This window comes from Arachis ipaensis, chromosome B5 (genome assembly GCF_059453495.1).
Source record: "Arachis ipaensis isolate K30076 ecotype BB chromosome B5, ASM5945349v1, whole genome shotgun sequence".
Lineage (NCBI taxonomy): Eukaryota > Viridiplantae > Streptophyta > Magnoliopsida > Fabales > Fabaceae > Arachis > Arachis ipaensis.
This window is the reverse complement of record NC_142440.1, coordinates 58,500,017-58,512,346: the sequence shown is the minus strand read 5'-3', so window position 1 is coordinate 58,512,346 and position 12,330 is coordinate 58,500,017.

The following is a 12,330-nucleotide window of genomic DNA, read 5'->3' as shown; positions in this document are numbered from 1 at the left end:
TATGATCATGATAATGACCGAGAATAACTCGAGTTAGGATGCACGACAGAGGGACAGTCCAATGGTTAGCTACCAGGACTTGTCGGGTTGGCTATATAACTGACAGATGATATCATCAGCCACTAGGACAGGCATGCATCATATGCATCTATGTGGCATTGTTTGGGTGTGCATATTGTACTTGGTTTGCCTTTTTGATTACTTATGATTATCTGCTAATTGTTCTACTTTCATAAATTGTTGTTTGTGTTTAAAGTTTCCTACTTGTGATTGTGACTGGGATTCTGTTGGACCGTGGTGATTGGTTGTTGGTTGGACTATTTGGGCCTAGGGCCATGGTTGAGATGAGATGGACCGATGGTTGGTTTCGGTTTTGTGTTTCTGGTTTGGAAAAATATTAAAGGCTATTTTAGTTCAGCATAGATAAACCTTTTTGAAAGGCTTTTGAGTTTTTGAGAATTGAACGGTTTCTTTTTCAGAAAAGATTTCCGACTTTACTTTTATTGTAAACCGTTATTTTTGAAAAGATGCATAAGATGGTAATTAATCACTGGTATGGTTTATCTTCACGTATCCTATTACAGTAATTCCCAAAAACCCTCTACTGAGAACCCTTTTGAGGATGATGTTCTCACCCTCCTACATTTTTTCCCTTTCAGGATATGGGTGCAGAAGTCACGAGGAGTTTATTTAGTTGTTGAAATTCTTTGTATTGCTTTAGATTATTATTTATGGTACCCTCACCTTTGTCTTGATATATTCTGTAAGAGGGATAGGAATTGTATTGGTTAATGCTTGTAATATATATATATATATATATGTATATATATATATATATATATGGATGTACTCTTTATGAGTTTTTGTAAGTTGTATTGTATGTATGGATGTATGTTTCATAGTAAGGGTACTTTGGAGCAGTGTTGCGGTTTAAAGTTTTAAACAGGTTCGTATTTTAGTATTAAATAGTATAAAAGTCATCGTAACGTCCGAGCTATCAAAGTCGTGCAGCCGAAAGCGTGAGCTTTGGTAGTTAGGATGTTACATTATGGTATTAGAGCGGTCCTTCCTGTAGAGCCTGAGGAATGGACCGACTATGCTTCAATTGCATACTCTGAGCGTTTGTCATGTAATAGGTCTTGTTCGGATAACAAGAATTAGAGCTTTATACACATGAAGGTCTATTAATTAACGCTATTAGTCTTGCATTGCATAATTCTTGGTATTAAGTTTGGCCGCTTAATACTAGTGAATTATGTATATGAAAGCACTAATGGGTTATCATAGATGATATATGAGTTTTGGGTAAAGCGAATCGTGGGTCTTAGGAACGTTGGAAACTATTTCTCGAGGCTATTCAGTTTTGTGTCTTGAATTTTCTTCGAATCGACATGTTCTTTCACGTCCTAACTCGAAGTTCTCGTTTGCTAATCCTTTTGAAAAGTAGTTTGATTTCTTAACTCTATTCCTCTATTCATATGCATTGTTGTTTGATCTTAAGTGCATATGTTTGTTTGAAATCCTTGTTGCATCTATTTCCCTCTATTTGAGTTCTTCTTGATTCACGTATTCTTTGCTATAGCTTTGAACTTGTCTTAATGCCCTGTGCCTTTTAACTCCGGATTTCGAGTCCATTCTTAGAGAAATTGTTGATTCAGTTTTTCTCTTATTTGACAGTGATTACAGCCAATTTTGAGATTTTTATGAAAATTGCTGTTCAATAGATATATACTTATCTATATGTGAAACTTTGAAGATTTCTTACACAGTTTAACAACTACTTATTTCTAATGCCTCGCCCGTGCTTTTACTGGTTTGCGAAACTGCATTGACTTTAAATACAAATTGACTTTCTAGTAATTTTACGATAGTTCCAATGGACATCTTTATTTAATTTTGTATTTGGCTATTTTTCAAAATTCTGGAAAGAAAGGGGATTTTTCGCTTTTATCCCAGTTGAGTTTTGTTTGATAAATTTTACTTAATTCATTTTGATTTGAGTCTGGCCTAGCATACTACATTGTTTATGCCATTGTTGTTCTTTTGAAAATGTTGGACTCATAGCTTTCTTCTTATGAACAGACTCATTCCTTCTTAAGCTTTTCACCTCTATGAATGTCATACGTGATTCTATTTTTAATTATACATCTACCTTCTGGGAGCACTACAGTCAATCTCAGCTTTCCTTCTCTGGTGAATCTCATCCTTATGTGAGTCAGTTTAATTTGTTTAGGATTAGTGCATCGTTTATCCTCTCATTGTCTCTACCAGAGTTTTTAGTCAAAGATTTATCCTTGAGAAACTACTAATGATTGAGTTGCCTTTTTCTATAACTTTTGTATTCTTTTGGGTCAATTGAAAGCTTGTTTGATGTCTCGTACCTATTGGATCTTGATTGAACTAATTTGATTTAAGATCATTGCTTGTATGGCTTGACTCCTTTTAAGTACATGCTAATTTTCTTGAATATCCTTCTGAGATGGTGATTTTAAGTATACTTTTGGAGTCTTGTTTTGAATTTTATAAAGGGGTTTGAATTCTCTTTAAAGAAGTTCTAAATTGAATTTATTTTTTAGATGCTTGATTGTAATAGAAACCATTGTTCAATTCTGAAAAAGTTGTTTTAATGTGGCATGCGCTATTTTAAATGAAGTTTTGAAAGTTTCCTTATTTGGTAGAAACCTGTCCGTTGGTAACGCACTACTTAATTCTCTTACCAACATCTAAGCAACTTTTTACCTTGGATTCTTTTTTCTAAGTAGAGTTTGACTTCCTCTTTCGTCCTTGCTATAATTTTATACATGCTTGTTTGAATATGGACTTTGAGAATTTTTAAACAAGCATTTGATTTTCTTCCGAGTTTTATGATTGCCTTTGGTTAGGATGTGTGCCTAACAATCTTTCTAAAATATTTGAGGAAATATTTTGGCGCTTAACCAAACCTGTGTGCATGTTGTTTTTAACACTCTACATGATCTACTTCAACATGAAATTGTATTGAAGCAAAGCCACGTTTATGCTTTTGCTACTCTATTGAAGAATGTTTGTTGCTCAACTTTTCTTCTAGACTGCGAAGTGGTTTTTCCGCAAGTTTTCGACTCTTTCATGAACAAAATAGTCGAAAGTATTTTAATCGTGCTCTTGAGTTCTGTGAGCCTTGTCTTGGGTCTGAGATATTCTTTTCTGTAAATTTCATACTTCTTTGACTCAGCTTAAAATTGTCGCAAACTAATGCACTGATCCTTCTTCTTATTGATCCTATTGGATTTCTTTGATTCAAGAGTTATCTTTGAAGTTGTCAATTGAATTGTGTCTAGCAAATTTCATTGCTTGCGCATCCTTGCTTATCTGTAATTGGATACATTCTCTCAAATATATGAGTATTACCCTTGACAATTGTCTCTCCATTCTAAATCTGGTATCCTTCTGAGTAGACTCGAGAATTGTTTGATATTACGTGCGACTTGTAGACGTAGTAACATGATGCGTTAGTTCTTTAAGATGTGATATGTGTATACGGAAGTTGAAGTGGTAGGTGTGCAACGTTATGAGTCGCGGGTGTTTTGTTCCTTGCAAACGGGTTTGCGGTTGTCAGGCTTATGATCGGATATGGGGATTGTAAAGTGCTTGATGGAGTTGGAAAGTTGAAGCTTTAAGGTGATATGAGATTAGTGTGCGGATATTAAGTACATCGTTTTAACCCCATCATGTTTTATAGGCTTCGATGCCTTGCTTTACTATCACATGTTTGAACCATGTCATCTTTTACATTGAGCCTATCTTGTAACGTTTGCCTGGCAATCACACTCCTACCCTTGCATCTTTATGCATACGACAACCCAAGTATTTGAAAACCGTATATATATGTTTATATGTTGAGATATTTTACTTCTTCCTTAAATGTGTTCAAGAATGAACTGTTATGAAATTTCTTTCGTTTTGTATCAATTTTTGTGGACGAAAATTTTATAAGGTGGGTAGAATGTAAGACCCAAAACTTTTGAAAAAGGGTTATCATGAGCTAATTTCAAATTCAATATTTCTGTAGCTTTAATTTCGGAAATTTATTTTATTAAAGATAATTAAAGCAAGTTTTGATTAATTGAATTTGAAATAAGTTATGATTATTATCCAATTTTATAATTATTAGATTATTTTCTATATTTAAATTACAAAGTTGGAAGTTATGAAATAATATGGATTTTACATGATTTGGACTAAATAATTAATATTTTAATATATTAATACTGCTATTTTGGAAAATAGAGAAATTAAATATGTTATTTATAATTTTTGGTTTTGGGCATTTTATTGAAAATAATTTGTAAAATTAGTGAGCAAATAGTCTTTTCTATATACAATTAGTGTTGGATTAAATTTGGGTTTTAATTATTATGTTAATCCCAATTTTATTTGAAATTACTAAAATGCCCCTAACCCTAATTTTTGAAAATGAAAACCTAACCCATGACCCGGTTCCCTTCAGCCACACCCCCAACCTTCCCTTGTTCTCAGCTGTGGCAACACACAGAATTTCCTTTGTGTTCCCTAAAAGAAAAATGAAGCCGAAGCAGGAGTGGGGTGAGGAATCCACGGAGAAGGAGGGAGAGGGGGGAGAAGAGGGAGGCGGCGCGGTGGGTGCCACTGCCACAGTTGCCGCCGTTGTTAGCCGAGGGGAAGGGAGATCTGGGCGAGGAGAGAGAGAGAGAGAGCTCGTGAAACAGGGAGAGATCGACCCACGCCTCGCCGCCGCGCCACCGTCCCTGTGCCGTCGTCGTTTGGTCCATCCACGAGCTGCTGCCAGAACCGTGCGAGGAGGAATGACGCCACCCCTTGCCGCGATCGAAGCTCGCTGCCGCCGCGTTGCTCCGGTTTGTTGTGCCGCCACTGTCGTCCAGGGAAGACCGTTGCTTTTTCTGTGTGCTCCAACGGCGCTGCTACACGAGCTGGAGGAACTCGTACCTGTTGAGCAGCCGCCGCCACTGCTAGGGTTTGCCGCCGCCGTGCCATTGAGAGGAAGGCCGTCCAGTCACACCGAGCTGGAGAGACAGAGAGAGCTGAGGCCGAGCTGGGGGTCCAACCATCGCAACCAGCCGCATTCACGTCACCGGCGTCGCCTCCGTCGGAACCGCCGCCATCGCTACCAGCTTTTACCTCCGACGTAGCTGATTATGGGTGAAAAGGGGGGGCGAAGCTGCCTCTGCCATCGGGAACCATGCTGCCGTTGCCGGAAGAACTCTGCCGGTAAGGGTTTTAATTGAGGTTTCTACTTTTTTGGACTTCAAAAGGGTTTTAATGTTGCGTGGTTTTTATAGTTGATGCACCGGAACTTCTGGCCATCGTCGGAGCTGTTGCCAGGCCTATTCAAAATCGCAGCTACTTCGTTTCACTAGTTCAGTAAGTATTTATGTTTCGGAAAGCCTTGCATTAGTATTCTATTGTGTTCGGTTAATGAATATAAGTTTTGATAACGTGGGATCGAGTCCTGATTATTGTATGTTGCGATTAGTGTTGCTATGGTTATTGCGAAAGTGGCTTGGAGCTGAGGTTTTGGTTGCCGGTGATTTCGAGCTGAGGCAAAAAGGACTCTGTGAGGCGTTTGGGTTATGGTTTACGTTTTGAGGTAGGGGCTCTTATGTATGGTTTGATTTGACTCGATTGATTATGAACGTTTGTTGGTTGGATTGTTGTGCAGTCTTGTGAAACAAAATGTTTTCAAGTTGAATCCTTTAAAGATTTGAGATCAAGTGTAATTTGTTGAGAATTTATTTGAGTTGAGTTAATTTTCTTGATAATGTGAAAAATAGAATACACTTTTGGATACAGCCTGGTTTACTTTAATTAACTTGGTTTTGATAATTGATTTGTTGCTGAACCGTTTTTTTAAAGTCTTGGAAATGAGTTTTATCGGCTGATAATAAATTGATTTTTAAAACGTTTCCTTAAAAAATGAAAATAAGGTGACTGTTGGATTTAGCTTGCTTTTGAACTGATTTTTGGATCTGGACTGTTGAAAAGGATTGTGAAACTATTTGGTTGGGGCCCGAACCGGGTGGCAAAGTCCAAGTTTTAGGGGAGGTGCTGTCGAAATTCCGGTAGAATTCGGGACTTTACTAAAACATTATTCTGGAATGAATTATTAAAAAAGATGTTGTGATTTAGTCTTGTTTCTTAAGAAAAGTATTATATTTCCCTTGTGAACGCATTATTTAGATGAAACTTATGCTTTAAGGCTGTTTTAAATGTGAAAAGGGTTTATGCCTTTGAATTTCACTTGAGGGTTTCAATTAGAGAAGTTTCAGTGACTTTAAAAGAACCTGAACGTCTATTGACAAGTTTCATTCTAAAATATTTTGGGAAAAGTTTTAAGTACTCTTTTAGTTCTGAGTTTTTACAAGACTAAAACAATTTTTGAGCAGTTGAAACACTTTTGAATTTTCCCATGGGGTTGAAGCTGGTTTTTGTTTAAGTAAAGGAAACGGCTTTGAAAAGAGTAAGTGATTACATGACTCAGTTTGGCTTAGATCCTATTTTATTATTCAAATCAGGAAGCCAAGGTTTTAATGATTTTAATTGAATTTGACGAAATGAGTTATGTTATTCTCCCCTAAAGACTTGAGACTCTACCGAGGAACTTTCGTTATAAAGTCCCGTTGTTGGACGGAAGATTTTGAATATTTCAAAATAAACCTTTAATTTCCATGGTTTGGAAGTTTTGGAAAGAGGATGCCGAGAGTGGCTTTGTTTTAAAAAGGACTTTACTTTGAGTAAAAGTGGCTTATGAGCCTGGGATGATTTGAGAAATGAGAATTTTAAAGCCAAGGCTGGAAAGGATTAATTTTTGAATCCTTTTTTATTTCAAAGTAAAGTGGATTGAGAAAAAGTGATTTATGGCTTAAATGCCGATTTTATGAATTTGATGATGTTGAGTGGTGGAAGTGCTATTTTGTTATGAGCCGGAATGGCTGTGTATGATATTGAATTATGGCCGATTGCTGAATGAGTTATGAGCCGTATGGCTGACTATGAATTATGAATTTAAGCCGGATGGCTGAGATGGATGTTGATCCATGGCTGAGAATGAATGCATATATGCTGAGATATTGATAATTGTGATTTTGCACTTCCACTATCTGTGACACGAGTACCCTAAAAGAAAGCAGTGGCTAGCCACCACGTGCTCCAGGTGGAGACTCGAGACTTTGTTGACCTTATGTCGTAAGGGTGGTCGGGCACTGTGAAAGCCCCGGATGAGCTCGCCCCCGTGAATATACACCAGTGAGGGTGTTGGATATGCATTATGATTATGATCATGATAATGATCGAGAATAAATCGAGTTGGGGATACATGATAAACCCCAATTTTGTGGTTTATATTGTGTAGAATTTGGGGGGGGGGGTTGTCGATATTTTCTGCACTTATTCACAAGAAATGCATGGTTTTGTGTTCTCTTCCTAATATTGCCCCATGATGAAAAATATGCTTATTTTGCCTTAAAATTTCTATATTTTGATCCTCTTTTATTGCCATTCGATGCCGTGATGAATTTGTTAAGTGATTTCAGGATTAATAGGGTAAGAATGGCCTAGAAGAGAGAAAGAAAGCATGCATAAGAGGAAGGAACATGAAGATTTGGATTTTGGGAACTTCAGCACCGGCGCGCACGCGCACTCCACGCGCACGCGTGGATGAGGATAGCTAGAAACGGCGCGCAAGGATGGACGCATCCGTGCGGGCCAGAGAATTCCAAAAGACGCGAACACGTGGATCACAAAAGTAATCGGCACGCACGCGCGGGAAGCTGCACGTGACCTCATTAAAGAAAATCGTGCCTGGCGATTTCTGAGACTCATTAGGCCCAAATTCAAGCCGTCTCTGCATGGAAAAGACGCAAGGATGCAAGGGGGAAAGGGGGGGGGGGATTATTCATTTTACACTAAAACACATTTTTAGCTAGTTTTTTGGGTTCTTTGTTCTTCTAGAGAGAGAAACCCTTGTTCCTCTCTAGATCTAGCTTTAATTTGATCTTCCCTTGTTGAATTCTAAATTGGATCTTTTTAATTACTAGTTTTACATGTTTTAATTTGAATTCCCTAGTATAATTTTGCTTAGATCTTGTTTTAGTTTTATGAATTCATGTCAATTGTCAATTTCTACCCATTTCATGAATGTTGTGAATCTTGTTTTGTTAATGTTATATTGATGATTTCTATGATTAATTGTGTTGTTTGAGTGATTGTATGTTGATAACTGTTAGTGGGTATTTGTTATCTTCAATTTAATTGCATTTTGAACATGTCTTTCGTTAATTCTTACCATGTGTTTGATGAATTGTTTACCTTGATTATGGAGTAGTTCTTTTTACTCTTGGCCTAGGCTAAGAGAATTGGGTAAACTTGAGTCATTAGGTCTAATGAATTTGATGATTTGGGAACCCTTAGTGGTCAATTTGATAGCCATTGACACTAGCCTACTACTAGGTTAATTAGTGAGGTTAGACCTTATGGGTTGATGTTGACTAAACCATTTGACGTACTTCAAGTATAGAAGTAGACTTAATGAGTTTGGTTCCTCATAATTGTCAAGATATGGTTATTAGACAAGGATAGTGACCCCAATTCCCATGCCTAGCCAAGAGTTGCTTTTATTATTCACATTCGAAAACTCAAATTCTTAATTGCCTTGCCTTAGTTATAGTCATTGCTTAGTTTTAGAATAGAATTATATTGAATGTTATTTCACTAGTTTGGTATTGCTCACATCTTGTTTAGGCATTTGAAGTAGTTTCTTGCATTTTAAGATTACTTGCTTGTGAAGATTTCTCATTTAATTTCTTGATCATAACTCACAACCCCGGATTTCTAACCAATGTTGAAGCACATGTTTGCCCATTCTTCGTGAGATGACCCGAGGTTTGAATACTTCGGTTATTTTCATTGGGGTTGAACTTGTGACAACCAAATCCATCTCTAAATTTGATCCTCAAGGATTGTTGTTGGTAGAGCTATACTTGCAACGCAACTTTATTGAGAAACTCTTTACCGACATAGTCCATGAGCGCGCATCAAATTTTTGGCACCGTTGCCGGGGAATGGTTGCAACATATACCTTGATATTGGTTATGTGAATATGTGAATATTGTAGATAGTTTACTTTCTTGCAATATTTAGCTATAGTTTAGTTTTTTCTTATATTTGTGCTATGACTCTCAAGTTTGATGACTCGGTCTCAACCGAATTCTAGCTTAGCCAATTTTGATCCCGAGATTGAAAGAACTTTGTTACACACTCGGCAAGCTAGACGGTGGTTGGACTATATGGCTAGTACTTCGGCCTCTCTTGAGGAACATAGCGAATCACTAGACGCCACCGAGAGTGACTTGGAGTCCTCTACTTCCTATTCTTCTGTTGGCACTACTAATACATCTTTGCATCCTACAGGTGAGCCACACATGGCGGAACCACGCCGGATCACTTTGCATGAGCAAGGAGCTCCGAATATCATACTTCAACCGTTGCAAGCAAGGTATCCTAACCTTAATCCAAACTTTGAATTGAAGAGTAGCTTGATAAATCTACTTCCTAAGTATCATGGGTTGCCGGGTCAAGACCCCATCCGACATCTAAAGGATTTTCAAGTTGCTTGTTCTACGGCTCGAAGGCATGGAGCCGATGAGGTGGCTATCATGGTCTTCGCCTTCCCTTTCTTTCTTGAAGGGCAAGCAAAGACATGGTTTTATTCGCTACCGGATGAGATTGTGACCAATTGGGATTTCTTGAGAAGAGAGTTTCTTGATAAATTCTTTCCACCAGAGAAGACTGACTACATCTGGAAAGAGATTTCGGGCATAATGCAAAGAGACCAAGAGAGTTTGTACGAGTATTGGTCTCGGTTCAAGAGGCTATTGGAGTTATGTCCCCACGATGGAATGACCACTCACTTGCTCATTAGCTACTTTACCGGAGGTCTTTGTGTGGAAGATAGAAGATTGCTCACCGCTTCTAGTGGTAGTTCCCTTTCGAAAAACAAGATGGAGGAAGAAGCTTGGAATTTGATAAAGGATGTTGCCGAGGCTACACAACACACAAGAGTGAGAAGTAATCCTCTCAAGGGTGTGGTAGAATTGTCCCCTTCCGAAGCAAGCCTAACCAAAGCACTTGGGGATATGACCACCATCCTTACGCAAATCCAAAAGGATCAAAAGGAATACTACTCCATCCAAGCCATCCAAGCTCCACCTCCAGTTGCTCAAATTGAAGGCCCTCCTAGGATTTGTGGTTTGTGCTCTAGCACCACTCATTACACCAATCAATGCCATCAAATTCAAGAGGAGCATGCCCTTATAGTGGCCAATGTGAATTACAACAACCCTCCACCCTATCCCTCTCAAGGCCAAAATAACTACCCTCATGGTGATAACCAACATCAAGGGTGGAGGGATAATGCACAAGGGAGCAATCAAAACCAAAGATGGGACAATTCTTCTTCTCATCACAACAATAACCAATCTTCATCTCAATACCACCATAACAACACCAACTACCAAGCCAACCAAAGTCACTCTAACCAAAACCAAAACAACTACACCAAATACCAAGCACCACACCATAGACAACAATCCAACCAAACCTCTCCATCTTCCACCAACCAAGTTGATGAGCTTAGAGCCGCTATGGAGAAACGAGATGAGAGAAACAAGGCTCAATTTTATGCCTTGGGCGCTCAATTGGATAACCTCACCAACATGCTTTCGAAAATGGCCATGTCAAACCAATCCTCCAACAACAACACCAACCAACCCTCAAGCTCTTATAACCTTCCATCCCAAACCCAACCAAACCCAAAGGGCGGTCTCAATGCCATCACTCTACGGTCGGGAACTACATTGGAGGAGATACCTCTAAGGGTCTTGGAAGACATTCATGAGGAAGAAGTTGTTGTTGAAGCTCCACATGAAGAAGAGGAGGTAGACAAAAGACATGAGGAAGAAGGAGTAAACCTCAAGGAACCCAAGAGGAAAGCTATAGTGGATGAGTCCATTCCTATTCCATTCCCTTCCATGGTGAAGAGAGCAAAGAAAACACCGGGATTTGATTTGAACATGCTTCAAGTATTCAAGAAAGTTGAGGAAACCATACCGCTTCTTGATGCTATTCAATAAATTCCAAAGTATGCAAAATTTTTGAAAGACTTGTGTACACACAAGGATAGGATAGGAGAATTGGAAACATTATCCTTGGGTAGTTCAATTTCTTCCTTGATGGAACCTATTCCAAAGAAATGTGATGACCCTGGACCTTGTTTGGTGTCTTGTTGTATTGGTGGACGCATGTTTCATGATTGAAGAAGTCGGCGAGATTTTTCCTAGCCGATAAAAGTGTGATTACGGGGATGGGAATAGCAAAAGATGTACTTGTGGCGATCAAGGACTTGGTTTCTCTGGTTGACTTTTATATCCTTGAAATGCCTCCAACAGAAAATAGAAGCTCATCCTCTGTTCTACTTGGTAGACCCTTCCTCAAGACCTCCAAATTCAAGTTAGATGCCTTCACCGGCACATTCCTTTGGGGTTGGAGACAAGACTATCAAGTTCAATTTGGAAGAAGCCATGAAACATCTTCCCGAAGAGCATTCCATGCTTCGATGTGATGTAATTGATGAAGTGGTAGCGGAAGTACAAGAAGAAGACCACAACAAGCTATGCTACCCCATTGATGAGGAGACGGATGGCCAAGAGGATGAACTCCATGAGAAAGTTGTTGAGAAAGTTGATGACAAGGAACCTCAGCTTGAGGCAAGGAGTGAACTGAAGCCTCTTCCATCTCATTTGAAGTATACTCTGTTAGCGGTTGAGTACGTGTCAAAGTGGGTAGAAGCAATACCTACCCGCCTTGACGACGCCAATACTGTCATTTATTTCATTAGGAATAATATTGTATGCCGTTATGGGTAGCCACGAGCAATCGTGAGTGACCAAGGATCCCACTTTTGTAACAGGAAAGTAGAGGCACTGCTCAAGCGCTATGGAGTGTCACCTAAGGTTGCTACTGCTTATCATCCGCAAACCAATAGACAAGCAGAAGCGTCCAACCGGGAGAATAAGAGAATCTTGGAGAAAGTGGTCAATCCACAAAGGAAGGATTGGAGCCTCCGGTTAGGAGATGCACTATGGGCATATAGAACAGCCTACAAGACTCCGTTAGGGATGAGTCCCTTCCGAATCGTCTATGGTAAGGCATGCTACCTTCCAGTGGAGATCGAACACAAAGCCTATTGGGCGGTAAAGCGGTGCAACATGGATTTGACCCAAGCAGGAGTGGCCAGAAAAT